This window comes from Lemur catta, chromosome 7, assembly GCF_020740605.2.
Source record: "Lemur catta isolate mLemCat1 chromosome 7, mLemCat1.pri, whole genome shotgun sequence".
Taxonomy (NCBI): domain Eukaryota; kingdom Metazoa; phylum Chordata; class Mammalia; order Primates; family Lemuridae; genus Lemur; species Lemur catta.
The window spans coordinates 55,284,257-55,298,984 of NC_059134.1; the positions used below are offsets into that span (position 1 = coordinate 55,284,257).

The following is a 14,728-nucleotide window of genomic DNA, read 5'->3' on the forward strand; positions in this document are numbered from 1 at the left end:
GTGTGAAGTTCTTCAAAATATTACTTATAGAGAATGTCTATGATGCTATGGCTACCAAAGGCTCATATTAATACAGCAGTTATAACACAGGCCTATGTCACTCCTAACCGATACAGATCCCTTCTACCCTTAACAAACTCTGGCTTACAAAAGGCAAATTTTTTAAACAATACAAAATAGGAGGGTAATTAAGTACCTTATATAAAGACTTTGTGCAGGATTTCTTTAAGAATTAAGCTCCCCAAGGTAGCAATTTCTTTCTTTCTTTTTTCTTTTTTAGAGACAGGGTCTTGCTCTGTTGCTCAGGCTGGAGTGCAGTGGCGCCATCATAGCTCACTGTAACCTCCAACTCCTGGGCTTAAGCAATACTCTGGCCTCCTGAGTAGCTGGACTATAGGTGCACCACCACACCCAGCTAATTTTTTTTTTTTTTTTGTAAGGACAAGGTCTCTCTACATTCCCCAGGCTGGTCTCAAACTCCTGACCTCAAGTGATCTTCCCTGCCTCAGCCTCCCAAAGTGCTGGCCTGAGCCACCATACCAGACCCAATGTAGTAATTCCATTATCAAGTTGTATTTACTCTTTTTTTTTTTTTTTTTAAAAGAAAATCATCATTGTGGAGTAGGATGCCTTAGTAAGTTGCTCTTAGGATAACTTTGGAAATGATAGTAATGTATTTGTCAGAGAGAAATGTGTGAATTTGGGGAAAGGATTGCTGGCAAATTGTTTTTGGAATTTGTTGGACCGAGTTGAAAGGCAAGGTATAGGCTTTTTAGGATGGCATGGTATTTTGGGTAGTGTATGACATTGCTTGCCGCTCCATTCCTTTCAGGATTTTTTTCCTTTTTTTGATGTCAAGAGGGCAAGACTTTTAGATGTTCTGACCACTGCACTTAGTTTATATTAGTATCAGAAGAAAAAAATATTAGGATCAGTTTAATACTTCTAGAGTTCACTAGTGGGCCACCAGCTAAGTAAAAATGGGAAATAATCTGGACTAAGGAATCATTTAGTTCAGCCACTGCATTACCATTGGTGCAAGTGGTAAGGGGACTGATAATAATAGATGATGTCATAAGGTGATCTTAGAATAATTACTAATTAATGTTACATAGTTCAAAACACTTTGCAAATGAAAAGTCTCTGCAGGTCAAATGCTGTTACTGTGCAGGGAAAAGATTTTCAGAGCTTTGATGATGGTCAACCTACTTGTAATAGCTGATAAAACAATACTGGTTCAGCTAACAAGATTTGAGCTGAATCTTTTTGGGAGGGAAGTGTGGCGTACTAGGAATTAAAAGATATGGATTTAGTGTGACAAAGACATGGACAGTAGTGTAATAATGTAAGTTGTAGGAGAAATCATTAATTCATATGGATCTCAGTTTCAGCAAATAGAGATAATATCTGAGGATCTAATGAAGTAATGCTTCAAAAATCCTTTTGTAAATCAAACATTTACAAATATTCTTATATTATAAATTTTATTAAAGATGTTTCTCAGATAAAAGACATTTGGAATTAAAATGTTAAATTTTTAGCATGTTGTGGGCACAAGTATCATATTGAAGTATTATGCCCTTGGGTAAAAATCATTGTTATAATCAAATGAGTTTTGCTTTGTATAAATTTTAAGTGTTTTTAAAAGGCAGCTCTTAGTGCCATTTAAAAAATCCTAGTTTATAAAACTTGTGGTTTTTACTAGTGTGATTAGCCATTGGAATGTGCCTTTTTAAGTATATTCTTCTGAGTTGCCAGTTTAATACTTTTTACATAGCATTTATTGTGATAGATGGGTCAACATTAAGATATCCTTTGGAGGAAACTGTAATTCTCTCTATTGTCATTGTTTAAGTACTTTGTGATCTTTCTCCTAAAAATTTGTTTATAAGTTTTTTTAAATTTTATTTTAGTTTTTTATTTTTTAGAGACATGGTCTCGCTCTGTCACCCAGGCCAGAGTGCAGTGGGATCGTCATTGCTCACTGCAGCCTCATATTCCTGGGCTCAAGTGATACTCCCGCTTCAGCCTCCTGAGTAGCTAGGACTACAGTTGTGCGCCACCATGCCTGGCTAATTTTATTTTGTAGAGATTGGGTCTTACTATGTTGCCCAGGCTGGTCTCAAACTCCTGGCCACAAGCAGTCCTGTCCTCCCTGCCTCAGTCTCTCAAAGTGCTGGGATTATGTGTGGGAGCCACCATGCCTGACCTATTTATAAGTTTTTTTTTTTTTTTTGAGACAGAGTCTCACTTTGTTGCCTGAGCTAGATAGAGTGTGGTAGCGTCAGCCTAGCTCACAGCAACCTCAAACTCCTGGGCTCAAGCGATCCTCCTGCCTCAGCCTCCCGAGTAGCTGGGACTACAGGAATGTGCCACCATGCCCGCCTAATTTTTTCTATATATTTTTAGTTGTCTAGCTAATTTCTTTCTATTTTTAGTAGAGACGGGGTCTCGCTCTTGCTCAGGCTGGTCTAGAACTACTGAGCTCAAACGATCTATTTGCCTTAGCCTCCCAGAGTGCTAGGATTACAGGCATGAGCCACTGCACCTGGCCTATTTATAAGTTTTAATTTGACATTATAGCTTTAGCTTAGAATGCCCCACCCCCCACAGTCAGTTATAAAATTTGGTTTTACAAACTACTTGTTTAATTTTAGTGACATAATAATAGCTGCTGTTTATTGATCATTTACTATGTATAAGCATCATCTCATTATTCTCACAACTATTCTTTGAGGTTGATAGTATTCCTATTTGGTAGACCTAGAAACTAGGTTCAAAAGGTTGATTCACTTGCCCAGGATTATATAGTTAATGGTAGAATCTGATTTCCAGTCCAAGTCCAAAGCCACAAAATTATATACTTTGGCAGAGGACCATGGTTCCCAGTCTGTACCAAGGCACCCAAGGTATTGTTGCCAACTTTGCAAAGGTGGCATTTAACAATTTAAATTTTCAAGGAAGATATAGTGATACTTGACATTTGTTAGTTGCCAGGTGAACTACTAGCTTGACAGAGTTCATGGTGTCAAGGTTAGATTGTGCTACATTCCTGTAGATGACATATCTTTGTGAAACTGGTTTTTTAATGGTTGCTGTGGTAAAATGCAAGTACTGTATGAAAATCAGTATGGAACAGGAAGTAGGATAGCAGTGTCCACTCTGATTGCAAGACTTGAGAAGTTGTGCAGTACCCAACAGTAATATACATTCCATAAAGTAAATATGGTTATTTATGGAGGAAGTAAAAACATAATTTTTTTAAATTTAGGTGGATTATTTTTTCACATGGCTGCTAACTACTTAATAAGTGGAATTGTTAATAGCAAAATTAAGTATATAATGTATTATGGCTCATATCAGCAAGGGTTCCTCAAGAAAGCATTCATAGTGAAGATTGAGTCACCTTTATTATAGACTCTAAGCTTTTTTCCTGTATTTGTACGTGTTTATTTTAATCATTTTCAGAACGGTAGGCTTATATTATAGGTTTTTATTTTTTCTTTTGTTTTTCTTATATTTTTTCACATTTCATTTTCTATGATGTATATTTCTTTGGTAATCACCAAAAAAATTATTTAAAAGTAGTTTTCCAAAGAGGTTTTATGAGAGGAAAATTGAGTTGCTGCTTTGATTTATTTACTCTTAATCCTGATTTGCCTTATTCGTTACGATTATCCACCCACATCACCCAGGTTAGAAATCAAGGAGCCATCCTAGACCCTAACATTTGCCACACTTTCTACCTTGATACCAGTCTTACTGAATCTACTTCTTTCTCTCCTTTTATATTCAACCTCACTTTTCTATCATCTCATTGCTACAGTTTTAATCATGCTGAACTGCTTGCAGATCCCTGAAGGTGTGAAAGGTTATTTCGCATCCTTATGCTTTTTCTTCATCCTCTTCCCACTGAGTTGAAAATCTCCTCCCCATCTTCCTTTCTTTGCCTACTCACTGTACTCATCATGAGTCTGTTCTTTAAACATCAAGTGCTCTGTGAAATTTTTCCTCCTTTCTTTCTGTCTCTCAAGTTAAATTAATCACTTCCACCTCCTCACCCTGTATGTACCCTGTGTACGTTTTATGTCACAGTACTCATAACGCTTTTTGCACTTACAGTCTAGCCTATGAGGTGGTAAGCTTCCCTTGGGGGCAGGGATTCTTATTTATCATCTATCCCTAGTGACTGATGGGTAATAGTGAGTATACATCATAAATGTTTATGAAGACTGGGCATGGTGGCTCACACTTGCAACCCTAGCATTATGGGAGGCCAAGGCAGAGAGGATGGCTTGAGGCTAGGAGTTGAGACCAGCCTGGGCAACATAGTGAGATCCCTGTCTCTACAAAAAACTTAAAAATTCCCTGTATGGAAGTATACACCTATAGTTCCAGCTACTTGGGAGGCTAAGACAGGAGGATGACTTGAGCCCAGGACTTCAAGTTTGCGATGAGCTATGATCGCACCACTGTACTCCAGCCCAGATGACAGAGACCCTGTTTCTAAAAATGAATGTTTATGAAATTAATAGTTCTTCCCTAATTTATTATAGGATCATGTTCTGCTCTAAAGCTTCTTTTTAGAGTTAAGCTTTATATAAACTAAGCTTTTAAATTAAATATTTGCCCAGCATATGAGAATGACACTCTTTCCATTGATAGTTGGAAGTAATTCACTAGTGGTGCTACTACTTAAATTAAGTATACTTTATGCCCCCGTTTCATTAGATGTAATATTGTGTTTGATATAAATACATGTAATTTGAAGTTAAAGCCTAGTCTGTGATAGTTCAGTACAGGGGTGGGCAAATTATAGCCTGTGGGTCAAATCTGGCATGTCATCTATTTTTGTAAATAAAGTTTTATTGGTACACAGCCATGTTCATTTGTTTACGTACTGTTGTCTATGGCTGCTTTCACACTATTGTGGCAGAGGTGAGTAATTGCCATTTCCTCGATAGTTATCTGATTTTACTCTTACTTGGGTTAGGTGAGTCTAAAAGCTTTTTTGTTAACAGACTGATGACATTACATTGAACTAATTTCTTTCACTCAAGGATAACGGTGGTGTCTTCTGTCTGATTGTCATAAGGCAATGCTGGGATAGGTGCCAAGTGACAATAGCAGTAGTTGGCAGTAAGGGTAAGAGTTGCTTCAACATTTCTGTTATACTGGCCTCAAAGTCTTATCTGAGTGGACTGATTTAAGATCTGATTTGGAGGTATAGTTCCGAGGTCTTGGTGAGGATAAGGTTGGATGAATAGTGGTGATGCTCTGTACTCAAATGGGAAAGGATATGCTTATTGAAGGTACAACTTGAAAGATTTAGTTAGGTTACTTAGAGGATAGAGGGTTGGGAGAGAACATACTTGACAATCTGCTAGTATGTGGGATTCAGTGCTTTGATCCTCAGTCAGTGAGTTTGTTTTACAGGAAAAGTGCAGTGTTACGAGGCTTGGGCACTGGCTTTGCTGGATATCTCGGGATTTATTTTCATACTTACCCTATTCCTTTTGTCCTGAGCAACCTCACAGTTGGCTCTGCAAATAAATCTAATTGCCACTTTCTCTATGTTTAAATTTTAAAAGCCTTTAGGAAGAAAAAAATTAAACTGGGTTATTCCGTATTGTATGTTTGGATATTTGGGATTTGGCCAGATTATAACACATTGAAAAACTTTCATTACTCAAGAATTATAGTGGAGTTTAATTTATATTCCCGTCAAAATCTTGCCGAGCTCTACTTTGTTAGAATCATGAAGGAGCCATGTACAGCAGCGCTAACTTGGGCTGGCATCTGAATTCAGACATTCCATAACATTCCTCATTTTAGAGATTTTTTTTGTCCTATAAATTTTCACTGTGATCAGCTGGTTTGTCCATGCTATTTTTCTTTGTGTCTCAGGGCCTTTTTATTTTATAGCCTATCTTCTCTCCTACTCTTACCTGGTCTGATTTCCCAATGATAGCTATATCTCACCCTTTTTCTTTCCTGTTTTCCCATATTTTGGACCTTCCCTTTCTACCTTAATTATCTTCTGCATTTCCATCTTTTATGAGACTAAAAATAAATTATAAAAATGTAAAAATAAGGCTGGGCGTGGTGGCTCATGCTTCTAATCCCAGAGCTTTGGGAAGCTGAGACAGGAGGTTTGCATGAGGCCAGATGTTCCATACCAGCCTGGGCAACCCTGTCTCTACAAAAAAATAGGGGAAAAAATTAGCTGGGCTTGGTGGCACGTGCCTGTGGTCTTAGCTACTCCAGAGGCTGAGGCAGGAGGATTGCTTAAGCCCAGGAGTTGGAGGCTGCAGTGAGCTATGATCACAGCAACTGCATTCCAGCCTGGATGACACAGCGAGACTCCTTCTCCTAAAAAAAAAAAAAAAAAAAAAAAAAGAAGGGAGTCTTTGTAATATGCATGCTTTACTGTAATTTTATAGGTTAAATACCTGTAATAATACTGTTACAGTTATTAGAGCTTACTTTTGAGCCAGACTCCTTAGTAAAGTCTTCTACCAAGATTTCTTTATTTAATCCTCACAACCACTCTATATTACTATTAATATTTTCATTTTATAGATAAGGAAACTGAATCTTAGGTAAAGTAATTTGCCTAAAGTAACACAGTATTAGAGTTGGAGAAAAATTTGATTAAAAAATAGTTTGAAATGCTGTGGGATTTAAAACTGGCTAAGTCTAGCTTCGGAGCCCTAGCTCTTAACCACTGTATTATCCCTGCAGGTATGATCTTATGATTATAATGTGATCCTCAGTACTGTGATCTTAGTCTGAACACTTAGGCTTCTAAGTCAGATCGTAGTGTATTTTCTACTAAGCTTTTTTTACTTTTAACAGTTCCAATTTTATTAGTATGAACATTATTTTAGAAAGAAATAGTATTCTAATGGGATACTGAAATATATTGAAACTAAAGAAACACAAGTTCATAGGTGCAGTTGAATTCCTTGAACATTAATCTTTACCTGCCCTTCATGGTTGTTCAGGATAACCCTCGTCTTCTCATACTTTAAAATAGTTTTCTTCTTGAATACTTTTAAAATAAGATTCCATGTCTCGTGGCTGTAAAATTTTGTGCATTGTGTCATCAAAAGCCTCCAGGGTATGTTCCCCTGCTGTATGACTTCCATTTATCCTAATTAAAGAAAAGGTCTAATTTTTCCTTCTAGTTTAGTGGGTTTCAGCCCTTATGATAATCATGTGATTTAATTAATTATGTCTGGCTTTGCATTAAAATCACCTGAATCCCTTTGTAAAATACTGATGCCTGGGCCATACAATGTTCCATTAAAATCAGAATCTCTGGGGATGGAGGCATCAGTGATTTTAATATGTAACCAGGAATATCTCACCTAGTTGTCCTGATACTTTTCTTCAAATCTTGTCTTAAAGGCTATTTTAAATTTATTTATTTTTGAGAAGGGTCTTGCTATGTTGCCCAGGCTGGTCTTGAACTCCTGGGCTCAAAGTGATCCTCCTGCCTCAGCCTCCTGAGTAAGTGGGATTACAGGTGCTCACCACTATGCATAGCTTAAAGTCTATTTTGTCTGGTGTTGGTATATCCACTTCTGTCTTTTACTGCTTTGCATGCTCTATCATTTTCTATCCTTTTAACCTCCTTGTGTCTTTGATTCTAAAGTATATCTCTTGCAGACAGCATGTTTGTATCATGTTTGCGTGCATCTAGTTATGGATACAGTTATAATATGAAGTATAACTGCTATGTAGAGGAATTCTAAGGTGCTTTGGGAATATGAAAGAGCGAATACCTAACTTTGGTCAGAGGAAATCATAACTTTACTATAGTCATTATGGAAATTTAAATGGTTGACTAGAAGTTGGAAAAGCATTTCAGGTAGGGAACAGCATGAGAAAAGGCATAGATGTTTGATAATATGATGTGTACAGGAAATTGTAACCTAACTATATGCATGAGGTTTCTGATAGGATTTGTGGTTGAGGAACTGAAGGCCATCTGAGAAAATTAGATTGGGAATTATAAATTCCTTAGAAGTATTTTTTCCTTTCTTTAAAGTACAATAAATAGCACATTAAATAAAGGCAACATGTCAAAGACTGACAGTAAGTTCCATAAGGAATTTATTTTTGTCTTATTCTATTTCTAGCATAGTATTTAGCATATTGTAGATGGTCAAATGTTAGTTGAATGTGTCACATATTTCATATTAGTAATAATGGGTATTTTGATGTATTGTTGGTTTTTCTTTTCATCTTTTACTTGCCAAACATTTTTCAAGGTGTAACTCTTTTTCTTTTTGGAATTGCTTGTAAAGATATACATTACTGAATCCCTCTCCCACTTGTTTTTTGACTCATTTAATTTTTTTTTTAATGACTCAGGTGTTTCCTCCTGGGTCCTCTTTATCTTGGGTTTTATAATAGTACCTTAGAAGCCTAGATGGAAAATCTTTGGGTAATCTTTTAACTCCTTTCTTGGATTATGTGGTTATACCATGCCTTAACTACATGCAAAGCATATGTTAACTTCTTCTAAGCTTATTACTTTTTACAGGAATCCTCTGAGTATAGTTTTAAAATCCAGTTTTTCTTTTATCTTTGCCAAGATACCTTGGGGAAAAGTCATTATTCCTTTTCTGCTATTTACCTTCTTTTTTTAAAATTCCCATACCAGTTTCTCTGATTTTATTAATATATGATTTTCACCAGGGGTGACCTGAAATTCTCTTTTCTGAAACTAAATGGTTTTGGGTTGTTGGAAAGGCAGTGGGTAGTTTGAGGATAGGGAAACCAGCTAGAGGTTGTTATAATATTATTCATGAGATACGAATTGGGGCAGTGGCCATGGGGACTGAGGGGAAAGACTAGATCTGAGAAAGATTTTGCAGGCAGAATTCATAAGGACTTAGTGAATGGATTGATGTGAAAGGTCTTTGAGTAGGAAGCGATTAGTATTGATTTCCAGGTTTCTGGCTTGGAGAGTGAGAAGTTAATAGTTCCATTTACTGAGGAAGGAAACTGCTGAAAAGATCCAGAGTTTATAGGGGAAATGTGTAACTTTCTAGTAACAAAAATTCAGAATTCCAAAAACTTACACATGGGTACTATTTGAAGCACTGTTAATTTCATAGCTTACTAAAACCTTATTCTGAATAGACTATGACAATACATCTCATTTCACAGCTCTTTTGGCTTTTGTGAATTATTTAAGTTGTTAAACATGTTTATGCTATACATACTTTAAATATACGTTTAACATATTCTGTTACACTTCTAAGAACAGTTTTCAAGAGTGCCTTATTTATGTACTTAAGCTAATTAAAATTAGCTTTAATTAACTATCTTGGCATTTGTGCCCAATGTGTTCTCTTATAGGTAGAGCTTTCTTTAACTGAGATATTCTGCCGTTTTTATTTGCAAAAAAAGTTTGTTGTAATTTTAGAGATTAGCTGTGTTCTGCTAGGTATAGAGATTTGATAGTTGTTGGATATTCCTTTCTGTTTTGCTCTTCCCACAAAGAAGCAAATGGAACTTCAAAGAAATTGAAATGCCATTTTAGAAAGACAAATATATGTCAAATATGTAGTGTGGATTGAGTCCATTAATTATACTGATGAAAAGTACATAAATTATGTATATGATTGTGTGGGTTGAAAGTTGATAAGAGATTCTTGATTAATCTTGAAAGATTCTCTAGCAGAGACATTTGAGTTGAATTCTACACGAGGAACGACTATTTCTCCAACTCTTAAACACACTATTAGACACCATGTGCTAACTCAGATCCCTAATATTATTTGAGCTATAAAGTCTGGTCTCATGCCATTTAATTGGTGATGGATGGTTATATCATTTTAACAGAAAAAAATAATACTATTTAAAGAAATTAAGCCAGGTGTGGTGATGCATACCTGTAGTCCTAGCTGCTTGGGAGGATGAGGCAGGAGGATTGCTTGAGCTCAGGAGTTCGAGACCTGGGCAACATAGTGAGATCTCATCTCAAAAAAAAAGAAAGAAAGAAAGAAAGAAATTATGTATATTTCTGTAATTATCAATAAGGTAAACATCATATATCTATAACAAGGAAATTAATATTGTGAGATTTTTTCCATTTCCTCTATGGTTAATACTAGAGCATGATATATTACTATAATAGGTTTAATATACTCAAGCAATATAAAAATCTTAACAGGCTTCTTTCCTGATCCTGCTTTTTAGTTCCACACTAAACCTGTCATGTTTTAATTACTTGATATTTTTAGTTCCATCTTGCCATTAATTTATTTCTACATTATTTTTCAATAATTATTTAAATCAAACTGTATGTTTTAGTAGTTTGTTTGCTCACCACTGTTCTTTATCCCTATATTTTCCTTCTTAGATTTGTTCTTTTGCTATAGTACATCCTTTTCCAAATAGGTAACTAATGGTAAACTTTAGGTTCTCACATGCCCAAAAATATATTTATTTTGCCCTCTCTTCTGACTGCTGGTTTAGATTGAATATAGTATTCCAGTGTAGTATTCAAATAACTTCCCTCACGAACTTTGACAATATTGCTGTTTTTATCTTCTGGCATCCACTGTTGCTGATGAGAAATCTGTCAGTTTGATTCTTATTTCTTTGTAAGTGAGCTTTTCTTCATTCCTGAAAGATTTGTATGATTTTTTTTCCTCCCTGGAGTTCTGAAATTTTCTATGATGTGCCTTTTTTTCCCCAAGTTTGTTAGTTTTGCTTTGACTTTTTAAACGACATTAAAAGTACAGATTTATTTGAAGCCTGCTGTGTACTACTACAATTCCTATCCCTATTTTCTTCCCTCCATTCCCACAGCAACTGCTGTCCTGAATTTTGGAGTTTATTATTCCCACAAATACTTTTATACTAAGAGTATATATTTATGTATCCATAAATAATACATGATATATGTTTACAAGCTTTAAAACTTTATACATAAATGGTATAATATTGTATGCATTCCTCTGCAATTTACTTTCCCCCAACACTGTTTTAAAAATATATCCATATTGATGCATATTGTTTTGTTTATTTTAACTGCTATATAGTATCCCATTACATGAAATTAAAGTAGTCCCCCCCCTTATCTGCCATTTTGCTTTCTGCTCTTTCAGTTGACCTGTGGTCAACTGCCATCCGAAAATATTAAATACAAAACTCCAGAAATAAACAATATGTAAGTTTTAAAGTGTGCGCAGCTCTGAATAGCGTAATGAAATCTCACTTTATCTCACTCCATCCCAACCAGGATGTGAATCGTCCCTTTGTCCAGTGTATCTATACTGTATATGCTACCAGCCTGATAGTCCCTTGGTAGCTGTCTCAATTATCAGATTGCTTATTGCAGTACACAGTGCTCATGTTCAAGTAACCCTTATTTTATTTTATAGTAGCCTCAAAGTATAAGAGAAGTGATGCTAGCAATTTGGATATGCCAAAGAATAGTCATAAAGTGCGTCCTTTAAGTGAAAATGTGAAAGTTCTCAATAAGGAAACAAAAAAAATTGAATGCTGAGGTTGCTATGGTCCACAGTAAGAATGAGACTTGTTTTGGTGGCTCATGCCTGTAATCTCAGCCAAGGTGAGAGACTCACTGGAGGCCAGGAGTTTGAGACCATCCTGGACAACATTCTTGAGACCGCTTCTCTAGGAAAAAAAAAAAAAGAACAAAGGCCTAGCTACTTGGGAGGCTGAGGCCAGGAATTCGAGGATGCAGTGAGCTGTGATAGCATTATTGCACTCCAGCCTGGGCGACAGAGTGAGACCCTGTCTCCAGTTAAAAAAAAAAAAAGTGAGTCCTCTATCCATGAACTTGTGAAGAAAGAAAAAGAAATTTGTGCATAGCATATATGTGGTTCAGTACTCTCTGGGGTTTCAGGTATCCACTGGGGGCCTTGGAACATATCTCCTGCAAATAAGGGAGGACTACCTATACTATAATTTATGCCTTTTTTTTTTTTTTTTTTTTTTTTTTTGAGACAGAGTGTCACTTTGTTGCCCGGGCTAGAGTGAGTGCCGTGGCATCAGCCTAGCTCACAGCAACCTCAGACTCCTGGGCTTAAGCGATCCTACTGCCTCAGCCTCCCGAGTAGCTGGGACTACAGGCATGAGCCACCATGCCCGGCTAATTTTTTTGTATATATATTTTTAGTTGGCCAGATAATTTCTTTCTATTTTTAGTAGAGACGGGGTCTCACTCTTGCTCAGGCTGGTCTCGAACTCCTGACCTCGAGCGATCCACCCGCCTCGGCCTCCCAGAGCTAGGATTACAGGCGTGAGCCACCGCGCCCGGCAATTTATGCCTTTTTAATTGGTGGGCTTTTAAGTTTGTTTTTGTCCTGTTATGAGCAATGTTGTGTAGTGAACATTCTAGCAACTTTGCCTAGAGGTGGAATCGCTGGGTCAAAGGGTATGTAATCTCTTTCATATGCTGCTGAATTCATTTTGCTAGGATTTTGTTGAAGGTTTTTGTGCTCCTATTCATAAGGTGCTCATCTGTAGTTTTCTTATGATATCTTTTGAATCGTTTTGGTGTCGGGGTAAAAGAAAAACGATATCTTGCATGCGAACACTCTTACACCAAATTTGTGGTTTTTCCACACCAAGCAATTCTTCAGTTCTCTGTGGATACCAACTGGGTGTCCTACGATTTAATTTGATTCGGACACTAGCTACCCAGAGTTAGTGCAGATCCACAAGTTGAGGATGCAGACCTACAAGACTGCCTTCCCACTTTAGACAGCAGTTACAAGTATTGGGTGTCCCAGGGTACCTGTACTTCGATCTGACTTGGTTATAAATTGGGGCTTCCCACAACCCCGTCCTTAGGTTCAATAATTTGTTATAATGGCTCACAGATCTCAGGAAAACACTTTACTGATATTTACAGGTTTATTATATAAAAGATACAAATGAACATGTAGATGAAGAGGTACACAGGGCAAGATCCAGAAGAGTCCCTAATGTAGGAGCTTCTGTGCCCCAGCACAGGGATATACTCACCAACCCAGAAGCTCTCCGAATCCTGTAGTTCAGGGATTTTTATGAAGGCTTCATGATGTAGGCATTACCAATTGTTAACTCAATCTCCAGCCCCTCTCTCCTCCCCAGAGAATGGGGATGGGGCTGGGGCTGAAAGTTCCAGGCTTGCAAGGCTTGCAATTATGGCTTGGTCCTTCTGGTGACCATTTCCCATTCTGAAGATATCCAGGAGCCCACCAAGAATCGCTCTGTTAGAACAAAAGATGCTTTTATCACCCAGGAAATTTGAAGGGATTTAAGAGCTCTGTGTAAGACTCTCCTCTCACCCCATCACTTAGGAAATTGCAAGGGATTTAGGAGCTCTGTGTCAGGAACCAGGGCCAATAACCAAATATTAGAACAAAAGATGCTGCTAGCACCCTATCACTCAGGAAATTACAAGGATTTTAGGAGTTCTGTGTCAGGAATCAGGGAGCAGAGACCAAATATGTATTTCTTATTATGCCACACAAGGTAAAATTGACCTCATAAAATGAGTTTGGAAGTATTCCCTTCTCTTCTGTGTTTTAGAGGAGTTTGAGAAGGATTGCTGTTAATTCTTTTTCTAAATGTTTGGTACAATTTGCCACTGAAGCCATCTGGTTCTGGGCTTTTCTTTGTGGGAAATTTTTCTTTTTTAAAAATTTTTTTTAGGTGTGGGGTCTTGCTATGTTACCCACACTAGAGTGCAGTAACTGTTCACAGTTGCCATCATAGGACATTGCAGCCTCTAACTCCTGGCCTCAAGCAATCCTCCCACCCCAGCCTCCCAAGTAGCTGCTCTTTGTGGGAAATTTTTTTTGATTATTAACTCAATCTCTTTATTCTTTATAGGGATATTCAGATTTTCCTCTTGAGTAAGTTTTGGTAGTTTGTCTGCTTCTAGGAATTTGTTCATTTCATCTAGTTTATCTAATTTGTAGGCACACAATTAATTGTTCGTAGGATTCTCTTGCAATCCTTTTATTTCTCTAAGATCATTAGTGGTATCTAATGATCTCCTTTCATTTCTGACTTTAGTAATTTATGTCTTGTATTTTTCATCTCTCTAGCTAAAGATTTGTCAATTTTATTCATCTTTTCAAACAACCAACTTTTTGTTGAGTATGATTCCATTTATATAAAATATCCAGAATAGGCATATTGATAGAGACAGAAAATAGGTTAGTGGCTACCAGAGGGTGGGATGGGAGAAATTGGAAGGGATGAGATTTCTTTCTGATTACAGAAATATTCTGTAATTAGGTAGTGGTAATGGTTGCCAAATATTGTGACTATACTAAAACCACTTAATTGTACACTTCAAAATGGTTAAAATGGTAGATTTTGTTATGTTTATTTTATTTCAATAAAAAAGTATTTTTAAGAGTTAATTGACTATACATATTGAAGTCTATGTCCGGACTCTACATTCTGTTTGAGAGATGTGTTTGCCTATCTTGAGCCCAATATCATTTTGCCTTGACTACTCTAGCTTTGTACTAAGTCTTCAAGTCAGGTAATTTAAGTTCTCTAACATTATTCTTACTTTTCAAAGGTGTCTTAGCTGTGCTAGGTTCTTTGCATTTCCAAATGAATTTTAGAATGAGCTTATCAGTTTTTACAAAAAACTTTGCTGGTATTTTTGTTGTTACTATTTTGAATCTACAGATGAATTTGGAGAAAATTGACACATTGAGATATTGAGTCT

At 36.6% G+C, this 14,728-nt stretch overlaps 1 protein-coding gene across 2 annotated transcripts in view; it reads left to right on the forward strand.

The window, feature by feature from the left end:
• The window catches only part of RSF1 (remodeling and spacing factor 1), a 119,794-nt gene that overhangs the window by 1,929 nt on the left and 103,137 nt on the right, over nt 1–14,728 (forward strand). The window lies entirely within an intron of this gene.